We start from the raw sequence: 17,214 nt of genomic DNA, 5'->3' as shown, positions 1-17,214 counted from the left end.
CTGATTTGTAAGCCATGGTAAGACTTCAGATTTTAAAAGAAGCATAATCAGATCCCACCAAATTTTAAGGGTAGAGAATCATTACCTGATTTAAATTTTTAAAAGCTCACTTTGGCTGCTTTGTGGAGAATAAAATATGTGTGAACATGTGCCCATGTCTTAGTGTTTGTGGTTTAAAATGGAAACTGTGAGACCAGTTGGAGGGCTATGAGAATCATTTAGTCAAAGATAATGATGGCTTGGGTCATAGGGTGGCAATGGAGATGGACCCAATGGGATGGATTTGAAAATATTTCTGAATTTACTGATGGATCTGATATTCATGATGAGGAGGAATCAGGACTCAAAAGATGATTTTTTTTTTCAACTGTGTGTATCATGGTGCCATTTCCTAAGATCAGGTTTGGGGCAGGGGCAGGTTTTGGAGGGAGGTCATGTTCACTTTTAGATATCTAGCACCAAACCTATTGCAATATTTATTAATTCATAAAACATTGATTGAGCTTCACCATATGCCAGACATGGTATGAAGTGCTGAGGATATCTAGTGTCCTTAAGCGTATGGAATTAGAGAGGTGGTAGATTTCAGTGTGCTGGAAGGCACAATAGTTAGAAATGATCAGGCCAGCATTGTCATTTTATAGGTGAAGGGTAGAATTTGAGCCATTTAACTTCTGAAGAAATATCAAGACTCCTCTATAAAAATCATAGTTATTTTAGTAAACCTTAGTTTTACTCATCCGAAATAGTTGTGGCATTATTTTCTCTTGGAGATATGATACGATTTGTTTTCATTTCTGTTTAATGAATTGTTACAATTAGTACTATTAAAATACTTGCTGATGCATTCTGAAGTTATGAAATTAGAGGCATCATAGCCAGGAGTTCAGTGGGTGATGCTGTCATTGGTTTCACCAGACTTGTAAACAACTTATGTAAGAAGGATTATAAACAATGTTCTAATGTGCACACATTTTTTTCTAAGGAATTAATGGTAGGTATAAACAAAAATGGGCAGTTGTATTTTTACATTATTGATGGTAGGTTTCTAATTACCTCGAAGGATTTTAGAGGGGATTTTTCAAACTTAATAGAAAACATGAATTATAAGAGGAAAGGGAAAAAAAAGAGATGGGCCAAAGGAAAGAGTCTGTTGTGCATGGATTCTAAGTGTGTGTGTGTGTGTGTGTGTGTGTGTGTGTGTGTGTGTTAGAATGTTTGTTTTAAGGAATGCCTTTATAAGTTCAACTTTATAAGTTAAGGTATTTGGTCAAATAATCAATAGGTGCTGATGAAATAACAACTTGTGTAGATTTGAACAATTTAAATAATTTAAATACCAGGAGACCAAAACGATTACTTAGAGTGGTCTAAATAAGCATACTTATTATCTAAATTATGTTAAGCATTTACTGTTCATTTAGAGTGAGCTTTACATGGCTCCTTATACTTGGTCAAGTAATGTAAAAGAGATGAGATGAAAGTTCCTGCCCTGAGGGCATAACAAACTCTGAAGCATTGGGCATGATCCAATCTGCACACACATGCACACACACGATGGAGGAATGCTTCCTGCAGTAAGGTGTTTCTGTCTTGGGAATGCCTTATGCAGCAAAGGAAGTTTCAAGATGTTTTACAGAGATGAATGCCTCTTAGTGAGAAAGATGTTTCAGTTTAAAAAGGAAAAAGTGAATATTGAATGAGACAGATGGTGGTCAAGTGGCCTACTTGAAGCTTAAAGGTGGTTTATAGAGATGGAGATGAAAGCAAGGATGGAGATAGCTTGGAATGCATGCCAATGGAAGAGGCAAAACTACTGAGAAGATGGTTGAGATGCTCACAACCTGATTAATTGGAGCCAAAGTTCTGCGGAGGCAACTGGGAGGGCAGGACTAAAGTCAGAAACGAAAGGCCCAATAATGAAAGGTTTGACCCGGAAACTTCAAAGAAGAAATTTAAGTAACTAAGGGCGGACAAGGGGAACTTCATGGAATTGATAATTAGGACTGTGTACATACAAATCAATGGAAAAAAATCAATGGTGAAAAGAAAGACTAGACAAAAAGTCAGCTTGTTTTCTGGAATCGAGCAGAAAAGTAGGAGCTTTGTGCCTGGATACGCCAGAATAGGAATATTCTGTTTTATTACTTAGTCTGAATCTTTATATGCTCATCAAAGATACAAGGGTAAGGGTGGACTTTTCATGAAAATATGCAATATTAGTAAGAATTTGCAGAAAGCCTTTGGGGCAGGAAAATATCTTTTATTCTTAGCCACTTGTCCCTGGTTCTCCCAGAAAGCCACCTCCCCATTTTACTGTGGCAGTTTAGCTTCTCCCCTGTTGATTAAGACTTTTCTCTACAATAAACTCATTTCCTTGCTATGTATAGTGTGTACAGTCCTATACTCCTTCACACATAAACTTGCAACATTATTCATCATGCAATTGACTTAGTCCTGGTATTTGAAGGAAACTCAACTGGCTGAGCTGGGGTCTTTATTTTTCTTAATTTTATTTTTTTCTCCCTAAACTTTTTCAGCTGCACTAATTCCTGACCATCCAAAGAAACTCTAAACAGGATACACTCTGGGGGAAAGGGGCCAGATACATCTTGAGAAATTTTCACATATGTAAAACAAATGTCTTCCATTGTGGTTTTTAAAATAGTCCCTTTAAACTTTAACATGTGTCAGGCTAGTGTTTGCTCAGATAATCAGACCTGCGCAAATGGGCCCCAATCAGTACACACCAGACAAGAGGCCCATTATCATGAGAGTTATGGTTTTTGTTGGTTGTTTTAGTTTTTTAAAAAATTGCTTCTTAACCCATTACCTACATAACTTTCCTATCTTCAGTTCTACTTAGTAAAAAAAGGGATGTTATTGCCCGGCTGACTAGCTCACTTAGGGAAGACACAAGGAACTCTCTCCAAGTTTTCCCCAGGCACAATGTTGTCAGGTCTGTGGTTTGCTTCTAGAAACTTGGCAAGTGAGTTGATATACATTTTTCACTCCTCATCCTGTTTGTCTTTTTTTTGTTTTTTTTAGGGATAGGAGTGATTTTCAAGAGTGAATATATCAAGCACCTTATTATTTCTTTTGTTTGTTTGCTAAATAGGAAAGTCCATCAGCTTGATAATGGAGGAGAACAATGACTCCGCTGAGAACCCCCAACAAGGCCAAGGGCGGAATAATGCAGTCAAGTGTGGGTGGCTGAGGAAGCAAGGAGGCTTTGTCAAGACTTGGCATACCCGCTGGTTTGTGCTCAAGGGAGATCAGCTATATTATTTCAAAGATGAAGATGAAACCAAGCCCTTGGTAAGTAAGGAAATAAAAAGCACTGTGGGTCCAATCACTTTAAGAAGTAAAGGGGTTTGCTTGAAACTGATGGTCTCCTCAGTTCACTGGCATCTTTCATACTTTTTCTCATTGTTTACCTTGGTTTAAGATGATGAACTTGCAAATTGAGGCCAAGAAGCAAATTATATTTGTCTAATAATAATTTTGATTTCTACGAAGTTGGAACATTATGTCTGAGTCTCTCAAGCAAACTAATTTCATGAGAAAATGTTAATGGACATCTGCTAGAACATACATATTGTAGCCAAACATCTTTCCTTTTCTCAAAAATAAGTTGGAAGCGAAGGAAGACTGTGAATGCACCTTTCAGTAATTTCTGCGACACCTTTAGTATTAATTCTCTGGGGTGTTTCCCTCCACTTTAACTCATATGAAATATGGATGTGGAGCTAAAGTGAACAATGCTGATACATCCAACCAGCATACACAATATACTCTGGGAAGAGTTTCTATGTTTCTTTGTGGTTCCTAAGTATTCTTTTACTTGCTTACTTACTTAGTCATTTTCTCAGCCACAAATCTCTAGGCTACAATGAGAGAGAAGAAAAATCTCTTTCTCACCCTGTAGCTACAAGGATTTTGTTTAGCTCTGATCATTGCTTATCAGTTGATGAAAGGAGCTATGAACTGAGGCATTGCATCACCTATGTGTTTTTCCTTCCTTTACATCTATAAGATATATGAATAAGAGAAGAAACATTTTAGATTAGTTTATATAAGTATCCCTAACAGTATGTTCTTGTGGCTAGTTCCCTTGTGTTAAAGTTCAATAACTTAAGAAGTAATTTGGATCAGCGCTCTGCTTTAGTATTTTGAATTCCTCAGACATTATAATTTCACAGTTTTTATTAATCTAATTGAATTAGATAAAAATAGTAATGCCAATACATACTCCAAACCTCAGTCATTATTTGAAAATACTATGATTTTTTTTAGCATTTACCAGAGCCAGGCATTAGACTAAGAATTATTTATATTGTTTTATGAAATGCTTAAAATAATTCTATGAGGTAGGATTATCTTCATGTATGCATTCGGAGACCAAGGTTTAGGTACAATGCAGATTACCCAAAGTTAGACAGTTTTGCCTTTAAATAAGTCTAAGTTCCTGTGGCCTCAGCCAAAGACCTCATAAATAATTAGTGAGAATATTCCATATTGGGATCATGACAGTTATAGCGCATTTCTATACCTGTTATTGCATTCATCATAGCAAACCAGTAGAGAATCTGAGATTATCATTACAGATGAAGAAATAGAGATAGCAAGTGAGATAACCAAGATCTGCAGAGATAGAAGCAAAGCAGTAGTCTTTTGTTTCTCATCTCATACTCAAGTGTTCTTTTCTCATTGCACCATGTTTTATACTATGTAATAGTCATATAAATATATTATCTTGAACATATAATCATTTTGCTAAACTGAGAAAAAGGGATCAGGTTAATGTGAAAAATCATGGAACATGGGGGATCCAATATGGGGTCTTTGATATGGAAGAACACATTGAAATAAATAGGAGGAGTATGAGTAAGATTCAATATTTCATCCCGTGGACTCTTCAGGTGAACTGGATTGTTAACCAGAGTGGGTATGAATTAAATGACTAATTAGGTCTGATCCTGGACCTAAACAAAGGATTAGGGGAGCGAACAGAGAATGCAGGAGCTGAATGAGTGGCGAACTGAAAGCAGACCTAACAAAAGTTCTCTTTGGTGAGCTTCATGTACCTTCTAGTACTGAAGGTAGGATACAATGGATCAAGCCTGAGTTCAATGTTTCTAAAGTGTGAGGACTTGCAGGTTTCAGAGAATATGTAAATGAACCCCCCCCCTTTAAGGAACTCTGCCCCAAGCTGTTCAAAGAGGGTATCATCTTATTGCTTTGGCTATGCTTCTCTATGTAATTTCTCAGGTCTGTCTCGTCACAGACAATATTCCATGCAGTGTCCTTAACTTTCATAAACATTTGAAAATATAAATGAGAAAATTCAAAAACTTCTGATTAATGCAAAAGAAAACTGGCCTTAAAATGAAAATTACTTTTTATAATATGTCTAAGGTAAGTTGTTTTTTCATATTAGTATGCCACTACTATTTGTAGACTTATAATAACTGAAATGTACAAAATAGAATTGTATTGACAAGAAAGTACTAATTCTTATACAAACCAAACATAGCCTACCATCATTCCTCAAAACGTTTTCTTAAGTAACGAACAAAAAAGAGTTTCTCCCTTCTGGTGCACAGCAGGGTGAAACACTAAACACCTAGAATTGCAATGGAGAAATTGGAGTTGCTTTATTGCTGGGTGAGAATGGGAAGTTATTGCTCAAAACCTGAACTCCTGAAGGCTTACAATCAGAGGGTTTTAAGCAGTTACAGAGAACAGGAATCGCTGGTGGGGCAAGTTTCAATTGGAAGATTTTGGAACTTGACCATTTATGGTGAGGCGCTTTAGCACTGGATCTTCCTGGATCCTTTGCTTCTGAGGGTTCCAGTGTTCAAGGTCCAGTCAAGTCCCAATCCTTGGGTCTGACGGGAGGGGTCAAGACTTTGCCTTGGGGCAGCTGTGGGACAGGGGTGGCACATTCGCAGTGCTGTCTCTGTAAAATGCCTCAAGAACTGTCTTGATCACCAAGCTGCTTAAAGCAAGCAGAACCAGTGGTCAATGTGATTTGTGTGCTGTTTCATTAATTTTTCTTTCTATATACTATTTATTAAAGATTTGCTACTAAAGCAGTAAAATTTTGGGATAAATAGCTTATACACATGGGATAAATAGTATATATATATATATATATATATATATATATATATATATACTGTATATTTGATCACATTTCACAGCAGTACAAGCATTGTGAATTTTAACATTGTACTTTTAAATTTTAATCTTTCACATTGATGTTTAAACACGTGCAAACAGAATCAGATTAAAAGCCAGCAATTTCTATATCAGAGGGCACTTAGTTTAAATAACCATATACTTGCCTATGCATAGACTAATTCCTTCCTTTAAAGTAGATTCTGTAAGTGCTAACACATATTTTTGGATTAGTTGGTGAGTGAGTCAGTAAAAGTCTATAGCCATGTGAGGGGAGGCCAGAACCAGGCACTGTGAGTAGTGTTGACTATTCTCAGCTTCATAAATCAAAATCACAACTCTGTATTTACAACAAGAATGTTTAAATCACATTAAATAAATTCCATAGTGATAATTATAGAATAACTTTTAAAGAATTGATCATCTCAATGCCGAACAATTGAACACTTTGAAAAATGTTTACATTGGGAAATAAGTAGTTGTCATAAAAGCCCTCATTTTATAGACAGTGTATGTATGCGTTAGTGTGTGTATGTGTGTGTGTGTGTGTGTGTGTGTGTGTGTGTTTGTGTGTATATATGTGTGTATTGACCAAAGGGTAGTAATGAATGGCAGATGAGGAACTAGAAATATAATAGAACTTTCTCTAATATAATAGAACTTTAATTGAGTTCCTCAACAACTCAATAAAGAGAGGAAATTCTATCATTAAGCTTGTTATTAAAATCTACCCAGCTGTTGAGGAAAACATGTAGGGTGGGGCAAAAAGTTTATAGTGTTCATATGGAAAATAATACAATAATTAATAACTAAGAATACAAGAATAAACTCTGTATCTCATGTACTCACAACTGTAAACGTAGTTTTACCTCACCCTGTATAAGCAAAATTATAATTGGACCGGCTACCATGTAAGTACTGAGGGCTCTGAAAACACAGGTATAATTAGTGCCAGGTATAATTAGGAGTGAGTGGTGGGTGACTCTGTCGTAAGGGGTTGGGAAAGGCTGCACAAAGCAAGAGTGACCCTTACCTGGGTTGGTGGGCATTTTCCAGGTACATGAATTTGGAAAAGAATTCAGAATAGAGGAAAGACATGGAGTTGTAAAGGTAACATCTGGGGTAGTTCCATATTGAGAAGGAAGTGAAAGGACAAGAAATGGGGTTAGAGAGATAGGTGGAGCCACAACACAGTGGGATGCATGTGTTGCACAAAGAGAACGGATTCTCTGGTAGGCAAAGCAAAGTTATTTTCATAACACCTGTGCTATTCTTCAAGCTACAAAACTGCACAAATTTGTTAGAAAGAAATAATGGCAGCTGTTTCCAGTTGTATTAGTCTGCAAGGCTGCCATAACAAAATACCATAGACTGAGGGGCTTGATTAACGGAAATTTATTCTCTCACAGTTGTGGAGGCTGGAAGTCCAAGATCAAGGTGCTTCCAGAGTTGGTTTCTGGTGAGGCCTCTCTTGGCTTGCAGACAATCTCCTTCCCTCTGTGTCCTTGCATGGCCTTTTCTCTGAGCATGGGAGAGTAAGATAGCTCTGATATCTCTTCTGCTTATAAGGACAGAAATATTAGTAGATTGGCCTCACCATTAATGTCTCATTTAACTTAATTATCTCCTTAGAGGCCCATCTCCAAACACAGCCACTTAAAGGTATTTTGACTTCAACATGTGATTTGAGGTAGGAGGGCACAATTCAGTCCATAACACTTAATATGTTGTAAAACTATGCTGATGAATATAATTTTTCACTTAGGTTTTCCTTCTACCTATAGCATCAACTTTTATGTTTACTAGAACCTAATGTATCTGTTTTACTGCATTATATACTTAATTACTTGTTCTTTTTCAAATTGTACCTTGGTCTCCAAATATTCCATAACTTGCACAAGTGTGAGAACCCAGAAAGCCTCACGGCCACTTTTCTTGTACGTTCTTTTTGAGCAAAAGTCAAAAGTGATTCTAGGTACTCCTCTCTCAGGAGAGAGTGCCTGATTTGTAAACAAGACTTTCCAGACCTTAGCCAGGGTGCCCCCAAATGGAACTATTTTATATTTAAGATAAACCAAGCTAAAATGTTTAGTATTTTATAATTTTAAAAATAGAAAACACTTCAGTTCTTCAGGGCCAAAACTCTTCCCAGAAACCACTTTCTACAGTGTTTACACTTACATAGATACAAATTTTATTCATAACTGATTTTAAAAATAAAGTTGATTTTGGTTGTTTATGAAAAACAAAATACAGAAAAATGATGTACCGTATGCAGCCAATTTTTGAACATACGTTAATACATTCATAATGTCTGTCACTCATAGGCCACCACCATAAGAATTTACACTACTGTATTTTTCCAGCGTTTAGGTAACATTTTATTTTGTTTTTTAATCTCTAAAATAAAGTCATATTTGTATTTGAAAAAAACAAGTTAAAAATTATACTATAGAGAAGAATCTATTTTAAAAAGATCTCCCACCCTGGCCAGTGTGGCTCAGTTGGTTGAGCAGCCTCCCATGCACCAAAATATTGACCGATTCTCGGGTTGCAGACTCAATCCCTAGTAGGGGGCATACAGCCCATCCATGTTTCTCACATTGTTTCTCTCTCTAAAACCAATAAAAACATTTAAATAAAGATCTCCTATCACCTACACATCCTTTGGGTTTTTGAATAGCTATTTAAACAGCTTTAAAAACAGATATAAACTGGGTTTGTGACAATAGCTGTTTGGCTATTTTTTGAATAATTATGATAAATGACTGTGGCCTTATTTATAGACACTATAACATGTGGGAATCAACTGAGTCAGAGATAAAGTATGTTTATTACAGTTATCCTTAATAAGTGTAGGTATTGTTAAACAAATCCAATGATAAATATCTAGTGCCTTTTTGGAACCATCTGCTTTACTTCTATCATGACACGTATTGTTACTTAAATAATAGCTAAGTATCAAATTAGTGAATGTCTCTGACATACCCTTGGTACTAGAATTTGACGCTGGAAAGCATTGATTTTTAGAAGCCAGTCTGAGACTCCTAATAAAATGACTAAAATCCAAATAGGCACCAACCCAATTAATCTAGTCTAGACTTTCTACAATAGATATTGATCCAATTGTGTGGGGAGGCTTTTTCTGGACATGATGAAGATGACACTGTTATCTCACAATGGATTTTTTTAACTTAGAGAACAAAGTGATTTTGAGTGAATTTTAACCGGAGGGCTGACCTCTAAATGTGCATGAATTGATTAATGATTTAAGAATAAGCTCTAATTTTATATATTTAATGAAACTGGTGAGTTAATGAAATCTAAAATTCTCTAAGGCAATTGCTATTCTCTTTTAAAATATATGAGCCAGAAGAAGCCAAAACCCTGTTTATGTGATTAAAATAACACTAGAAACCTTAAAACCTGGATTTTATCTTCAAATCTAAAACTGAATTTCTATGTATCATTTAAGTTTCTTGTACTTTAAAGGGCATACAAGATGGTATTCTGCATCATCATTCTTAGTTCTTTCCTGAATATGATTATATCAAGAGATAGTATTATTGACATAAAATATTATTTTATTCTGTTAGTAGTTGGATAATTTTTTATTGCTTGCATAAGTTATTTAGGCATGGAATTTATTTATTTTGGAGTGGTCAAAACTTGGGCTTTTGAGTCTAATTGTTTGTGTTGAATCTTAATTTACCACTTAATAATTCTGATGCATTGGGCACTGAATAAGCCGATTTAAGCTTTAATTTACTAAACTTTACAATGAGATAATAATAATACATACCTTGGGATATCATTAAGAGTATTAAATAAAATAATTTATGCAAAGGATCTTAGAAAGCAGTAGCACATAATAAGCATTAAATAAATATTAGCGATCTTATACTATTAGTATGACAAAAATAGAATTTATTTCTTAAAGTATTCAAATATTCATCCACTTGTGTGTATTTTTTTATTCATCATATATTTATAAATTTCTAATGTGCATACCAATGCTATAAAGATTTAAAAAGAAGAAGCTTATTTCTTTCTCAAGTGAAAGTCTGAAGTGATTCTAGGTTAAGTGAAGGGAGTCAGCCTTAAATGATTGTTTAGAAACTTAGACTGCCAGTGATTTTGCAATTTTAAGTTTTGGCTTCCACGTTCACCATGGGGTCATTTCCTTCCCAGATTTAGAAGAGGGGATATAAAAGGAAGTTTTGCATAGAGAGTTTAGATGGACAGGTACGGTGATAGCTCTTATCACTTCTGTGCACATTCCGTTGGATAGAACTGAGTCACATGATCATACCTAACGGCATAGGAGGTTGGACATGTAGCCTTGCTTCATCCTGGGAGCAGAGGAGAACATGGGTATTGAAAAAGAGTTAGCAGTCTCTGCCTCAGGTGACCAAATCATTCCAAACATCCATGAAGATGGTGTTAAATTCCAAAGGATGTTATAGATAATTGCAGTTACTGTATAATGCAATGAATATTTTAATAAGGAAAATAGAAGGAACCACTGGAGGCCATCGTAGGGACACTTATAACTACTTTAAGGTTCAGGGAGACCTTTTCAAATATATATATATATTTAACCTGAGAATTGGAGGAGGATATAGCTTTATCACAAGCTTTTGGCAGGGATGGGGTATGTGGCAGACTAAAAGGTGTAGGCCATGGTCCTTCAGTAGATTTTTGGGGAATTGACAGTGGTCAAGTATTTCAGTACTCAAGAATAAGACAAGCAGTGATGAGAGATGAATTTGGAGAAGTAAGCACAGAAAGTATGAGTCCAGTATTAAGGATTGTATATTTTATCTTGACATTTTACATTTCCCCTGCATTTCTGTGCCCTTTTCCTTGATTTATCGCTAACCACTTAATATAGGGATCATTCTGTGTATCGTTCATTGCGAAGGAATTCACAATGCCCACCTATCCAAAAAGACCTCCTCTGACAGTCCTGCAATTCTGTCTGTCGTTCCTATTTAGTACTGCCTCTTTTGTCTTATGACATAATCTCTGGAAAGATGATTAAAAAGCAACTGTGCTACCGATAAATGCTTCTAGCACCTCTTATTACCTAAGCAAGAACTGTGGGAATGCCGGCCAAGTCACTTTTGACTGTAGGAGGAAGAACCGAGAAGCTCTGTGGCTGCTGGAGAGGGCACCGGTGGTGAAGAGCAGCAGAGGATGTCTTTCTTGGACAAAGGCAGACATTGATGGGAGGGGCATGGTGGCCAGAGGGACCGCAGTGTGAGAGAAATAGCATAGTCATACTTTTCTCCAGAACTGTTGATCCAGAATGGGCATTTCCTTGGGAAGCAGTTGAGCTCAGTTGTTTTATATACAAATTCAGGAGTAAGACTGTCTGGGCTCAGTCTAGACTCGTAGAGGAATACCACTCAGGTTTCCACCAGGATGTGTCCTTTACTACTCACACAGAGCTCTCATTTCTGACACTTCTGGTCACCAAATTTAGGGTTGGGGTTCCTCCACACCAAGAAATTCTCTAAGACTTCAGGTGCCAATTGTGAGGAGTAGGTCCTCAGGTTACTCACAACTTCTGTCTAGCTTGACTACAAATGGGAAGTTCCCATAAGTCACACCTTCTTGGGTTTGATTAACTTGCTAAAGCAGCTTGCAAAACTGAGGGAAACATTTAAGAACATTTACCAGTTTATTAAAGGATATAATAAAAGACACAGATGAACAGCCATGGAAGCTTCATCATGCAGGCCTAATCAATTATTAACTTTATTTCAAGCTCCAGTCTCCTCTTTGGTGGATAGAGGGATGGGCTGAAAATTCTAAACTTCCAATCATGGCTTGGTATTTCTGACCATAGCCCCATGCAGAAGCCATCTAGAAACCTATCCAGAGTAGCTTTATTAGAATAAGAGACATTTCTATCAGCCATGAAATTACAAGGATTCCTGTCAGGAACCAAGGTCAGAGCCCAAATATTATTTAAAAAAGATGCTGCTAATACTCTTATCACTTAGGGAATTACAAGGGTTTTAGGAACTCTGTGCCAGGAACCAGGGGCAAAGGCCGATATATCTACTTTCTATTACCTCACAACTCCATCACTAGTTATAGGCCTTGGTTAGTTACTAGTTACTTACTTGGTAAAGTACTTCTCTGAAAGATGTAAATAATAATAATACCCATTTCACAGAGTAATTGTTAGCAAACATGAAATGATGTTTTCAGAATACTTACACAGTACCTATCCACATATTCAACACTCACTAAATATTAACTATTGTTGTTACTGTCATTATCATCACCAGCATTTTTACCATCTTTGACCATAAGGATACCCTGACACATCAGTTTAGAAGTCAGGATCTGTAATATACACCTTGTTACTTGAATAATGAAGGAAATAACAGATGATCAGTTCATGTAAGTAATGCTAACCTCAGAGCAGAGGAGAACTTGTTTTCACTTGTGAACTATGCTGCCAAAACACTGAACTCATGGAAAGAGTATTAAAAAAACAATGCTCACCTTTGTAGTATGTCTTATTTTTTTGCTTAAATTACATTTTGGGCTCCTTCAAAGCTTATTAAAATGATTATGATGACAGCCAAAGAGACTTGAAGGATTCCCTTTGCAAAACTGGACCTCCCAGAGAGAGGCAGCCCTGGTTTTCTTGCCTCATGCACAGCATGTACCCAAGTAAGCACATGTATCTGTTCAATACCAATTTGCATAAAGAACTACTGGAGCAGAGTACCTTGAGTTCTGCTTCTAACATTTACTCATATTGACTGAAGACTTTTGTATTTGTGATGCAGTTCAATATACAGAACCAAATAATCTATAGATGGACTTTCCCTATCTTATTAGAATAACAGACATATTTCAATTATCCCAAGTAGTGGAGAAGAAAAATTTTGGGGAGGAAAAGAATGAGTGAAAATGCAATTTGAACATTTACATTTTTAGTGTTTAGAGTAATGTATTTTAAAAAGTTGCTTTAAAAAAATCTTTTTTGTTGAAAGTATTATTGCACATGTCCCCCTTATTTTCTACATTGACCCCTTCTAGCCTCCCGCAGGTCTTCACTACACTATTGTCTGTTTCCATGGGTTATGCATATATGTTTATTGGTTTATTTGGTTTATCCCCCCGTAACCTATGAATATTTGAATAGTGCTACGTATTCTTTTAGGTTTCTTTTGGGCACTTTATCTTCTGTCTTTTCTTCTTTAGCTTTATCCTTTCCAAATCCAGCTGCTCTCTATTTTCTCTAGCACTAGCACTATTACCATATGTTCATTCATTCAATGGCAATTTATCAATTGTAAACTACATACATTGTAATTTAGAAAACACTTGATCACATTTTATGTTAAAGGATTAAATCCCAGATGCAGGAGTTATTATTCCCACTTTCTGGAATTTGGCTCCTTTCCCTTAGCATAATGTCTTCAAGGTTCAGCCATGTTGTAGCATGTATTCATACTTCCTTTCTTTATATGGTGGAATAATATTCCATCGTATCAACAATCCACATTTTGTTTATCCATTCCTCAGTTGACATACATTTGAGTTGTTTCTACTTTTGCAGTATTATAAATAATACTTTGAACATTCACAAACAAGTTTTTGTGTGGACCTTTATCCCCTGCTTTAGCTCTCAGAATGGGCAGTACACTTGCTGGAATCTCATCACCTGGAGACCTACCTTCCCTGGTTAAATGTGAGCTCCTGGAAATTCATTCCTGGTTGCCATGACAAATGTGGTATTGCAGCCTCCTCCACATGGCCACAGAATTTTATCTGCCCTGCGTCTTTCTCCAGTTCTCTCATCCATTACTCAGGGACAGGTGCAGAGCAGCCCAAGCAATGACAAACAGAGGAGTGAGCTTCCAGACTGCCCAGCTGCTAGTGATTCTCCTGGTGTTTCTTTTCCCTTGACCTGAGAGAGTCAGGGCTTCCCGAAGACATCTTTTCACAGATGGGAAGCAGAAGACAGGTGTGGTGCTGGCCACAGTGGTGGTATCTGGTTGGATTGGATTCTATTCTTCTTAGAACAGCAAGGCACTTAGCGTATCTTTATTTCTGTTTTCTTGTTGCAGAAATCATTCTGGGACAATAGGATAATTCTTACTCAGCACCTTATTATAAAAACTTATACTTTTACATTTTTTTCAACTACAACTCCCAGTCAAATGTACATCCATTTTTCTCCCAGATAAATGGGACTAACATTCTCTCATTAACAACTAGAGGCTTGGTGCATGAAATTTGTGCACGGGTAGGGTCCCTAGGCCTGGCTGGTGATCAGGGCCAAGGCCTCCCTTCCCCAGCTTCCAGCTGGGGCCTCCCTTCCCTGGCTGCCAGCTGCCTGCCGGGGCCTTCCTTCATTCTGTGCCACCTCCTGGTGGTCAGCACACATCATAGCAAGCAATAGGACTCCTTGGCTCTGGGTTGAACTCCCACGGAGACACTTTGCATATTAGCCATATATGCAATTGTCAAAGAAATTGTCAAAGTCCTTCAAATTGTCTAGAAATTGTCAAAGTCCTTCATGTGTCTGATTTCCTATGATTATTAACTTGAAACATATTCTGTTCCATTTTTGAGCCAAGTACCTTGACAGATACATAAATATGATGCTTAATATTGTAAAATTCTAAAGCACTAAAGATATAGATTCTAACTTGTGATAATATTTTCTTCTAATTCATTGATCCTGTTTGTGTCACAGTCATTAGAAGAGATTAATAGAATCAGTTTCATTTATTAGCAGAACCCTCAGTTCATCTTTGTGAATCTGGATTTCTATGTAAAAATATTTTTCTAGGTATGGGATCACAAATGCTTACGTGATACATCATCCCTCACTAAAATTAAAAAAAAATGTTTAGATAGATAGATGCACAACTTTTACTTGATTTACCAATGGTCAATCTTAAGAAACTGTAATATGGATGACTAGAATAAAGAACCGAATCTGTAGCTATCAGTTCAGTGTCCTAGTTGTGGGTTAAATATACTATAGTCCTGGCCTAGCTTGCAGTATGCACAGGTTATTTAAATAAACCAACAGTAATCCTAACTTAATTGTGTTACTTAACATTCATTTATAATCTCCTCCAAGGAAGCCAGGAAACATCAGCAGTTAAGATGCTAATACATTTTCAAATAGCTTTGTGGTGCAGATTCCTTTATCAATTTTGAATCTTTTTTTAGTGTTGTTGTTTTTTAATGTGTAAATTTTGCTCAATATTTTAAAGGACATTTCCACATTTTGTTAATTTTTGTTTTTTATAACAGACATGGTAGTACATGAGCCAAAGGCTCTCCTGGGTTATGACTTTATTCTTCCATTAATGAGGTACATCACCTTGCATTAGTAACTTCTCCTGTGCTTCCCCTATCAAATAAAGAGATGACATCAATGGTTTTACATTGCTTCTCGATCCCAAGGTTCTAGAAGTTTTGCTTAGCCACACAAACACTCCTGCCTTCTAAAGTGTAAAGTCTCATGATTCTTCCAGTGAGCTAATACTTTTATTTCCTAACACATTTCATTTGCCTGTAAAATATGCAATGTAATATCCATAGATTATTTTAGAAATGGGCAATTTATTTTTAGAGTATCCTGAGGGAAAATGAGCAGCAACTCCATTTTCAAACTACACAAAGATTTCATAAATGTTCTCAGTGGTTTATGTTAGTCTGCATTTTGAATATTTAGGCAAAAATCTTTGGTGAAGGCAGTTTTAGTCATTATCACAGGCAGTGACATAATTGCTTATCTAAAATACTCAGTTTTCAAAACATCCTCTTTAAAGTCTCATAGTTTCACATGCAATTATAATAAAAAGGCAGTGTTTATTGGAAATGTTTCTCTTTCTGACTTTTAAAAAATGATTGAGAATATTCTAAAGATACAACTGAGTTTGCTCACTCCGAAGTCCTTTCCTTCCAAAATTATGAGATACAAAATATAGGGAGCATGTTTGGTTTTTTAAAAACAAACTTGTCATTCATCAGACTGTTGTTTACTGCTTGAAATTCTATCAATGAATTCATTTTTCTTTTTAAAAAAATATATTTTATTGATTTTTTTACAGAGAGGAAGGGAAAGGGATAGAGAGTTAGAAACATCGGATGAGAGAGAAACATTGATCAGCTGCCTCCTGCACACTCCCTACTGGGTATGTGCCCGCAACCAAGGTACATGTCCTTGACCGGAATTGAACCTGGGACCCTTGAGTCTGCAGGCTGACACTCTATCCACTGAGCCAAACTGGTTAGGGCTCAATGAGTTCATTTTTCAAAGCAAAGACTGCGGACATTCTTTGTATCATTATTCAAAACCTTTACAATTGGGTCAATTTAAATATAGAGCATTAATTTTCCAATTCTTATAACACATTTTAATATGGGGGATAAATAAACCCTCAAAATACTTATGTATGCCAGGTAATAGCCTGGGTTGAAAATTGTATCATATTTTAATAGATATATTTGAACCACATAATTGGTTTTGATCATAGGAATAATCATTTTTAGAAGCAATATTTTTTGTCTTTTCAAATTTACGTGTCTCTGAGCAGCAACTTCAACAGAAATTGCATTTTTGTTTCTGACCTTTTTCCCTCTTACATTCTAGATTGCGAAACAGGAGTTGTGCAATGCTGTCTATCCCTGAGGACTTTTATTATGTGGATTTCACACAGTTATTACTTTTCTAACTTTCTGTTTTGATGCCTGAGATTTTCAGATTTTCTCTTGTAAAATATATTAGCAGTCTTCTGAAATCTTGGGAGCTTAATAAGAGAATAAGCTTTCTTATTTTTGAGTATAATTAACTCAAGCTATTCTTCAATTTTTTTATTAGGGTGGCAATTAAAAATAGTTTCAACTAATAAAAATTGAAGATGAAAGGGAGTAGATGTTTATTACTAACTGTTATGTTATGCTCTGTGCTGAGTACTCTACTGACATTATTTTCTTATTAATTCTAATTCTCACAGCAGTACTATGTGTAGTTTTTTG

This window comes from Cnephaeus nilssonii (assembly GCF_951640355.1).
Source record: "Cnephaeus nilssonii genome assembly, chromosome: 1".
Taxonomy (NCBI): domain Eukaryota; kingdom Metazoa; phylum Chordata; class Mammalia; order Chiroptera; family Vespertilionidae; genus Cnephaeus; species Cnephaeus nilssonii.
This window is presented reverse-complemented; position numbering follows the sequence as displayed.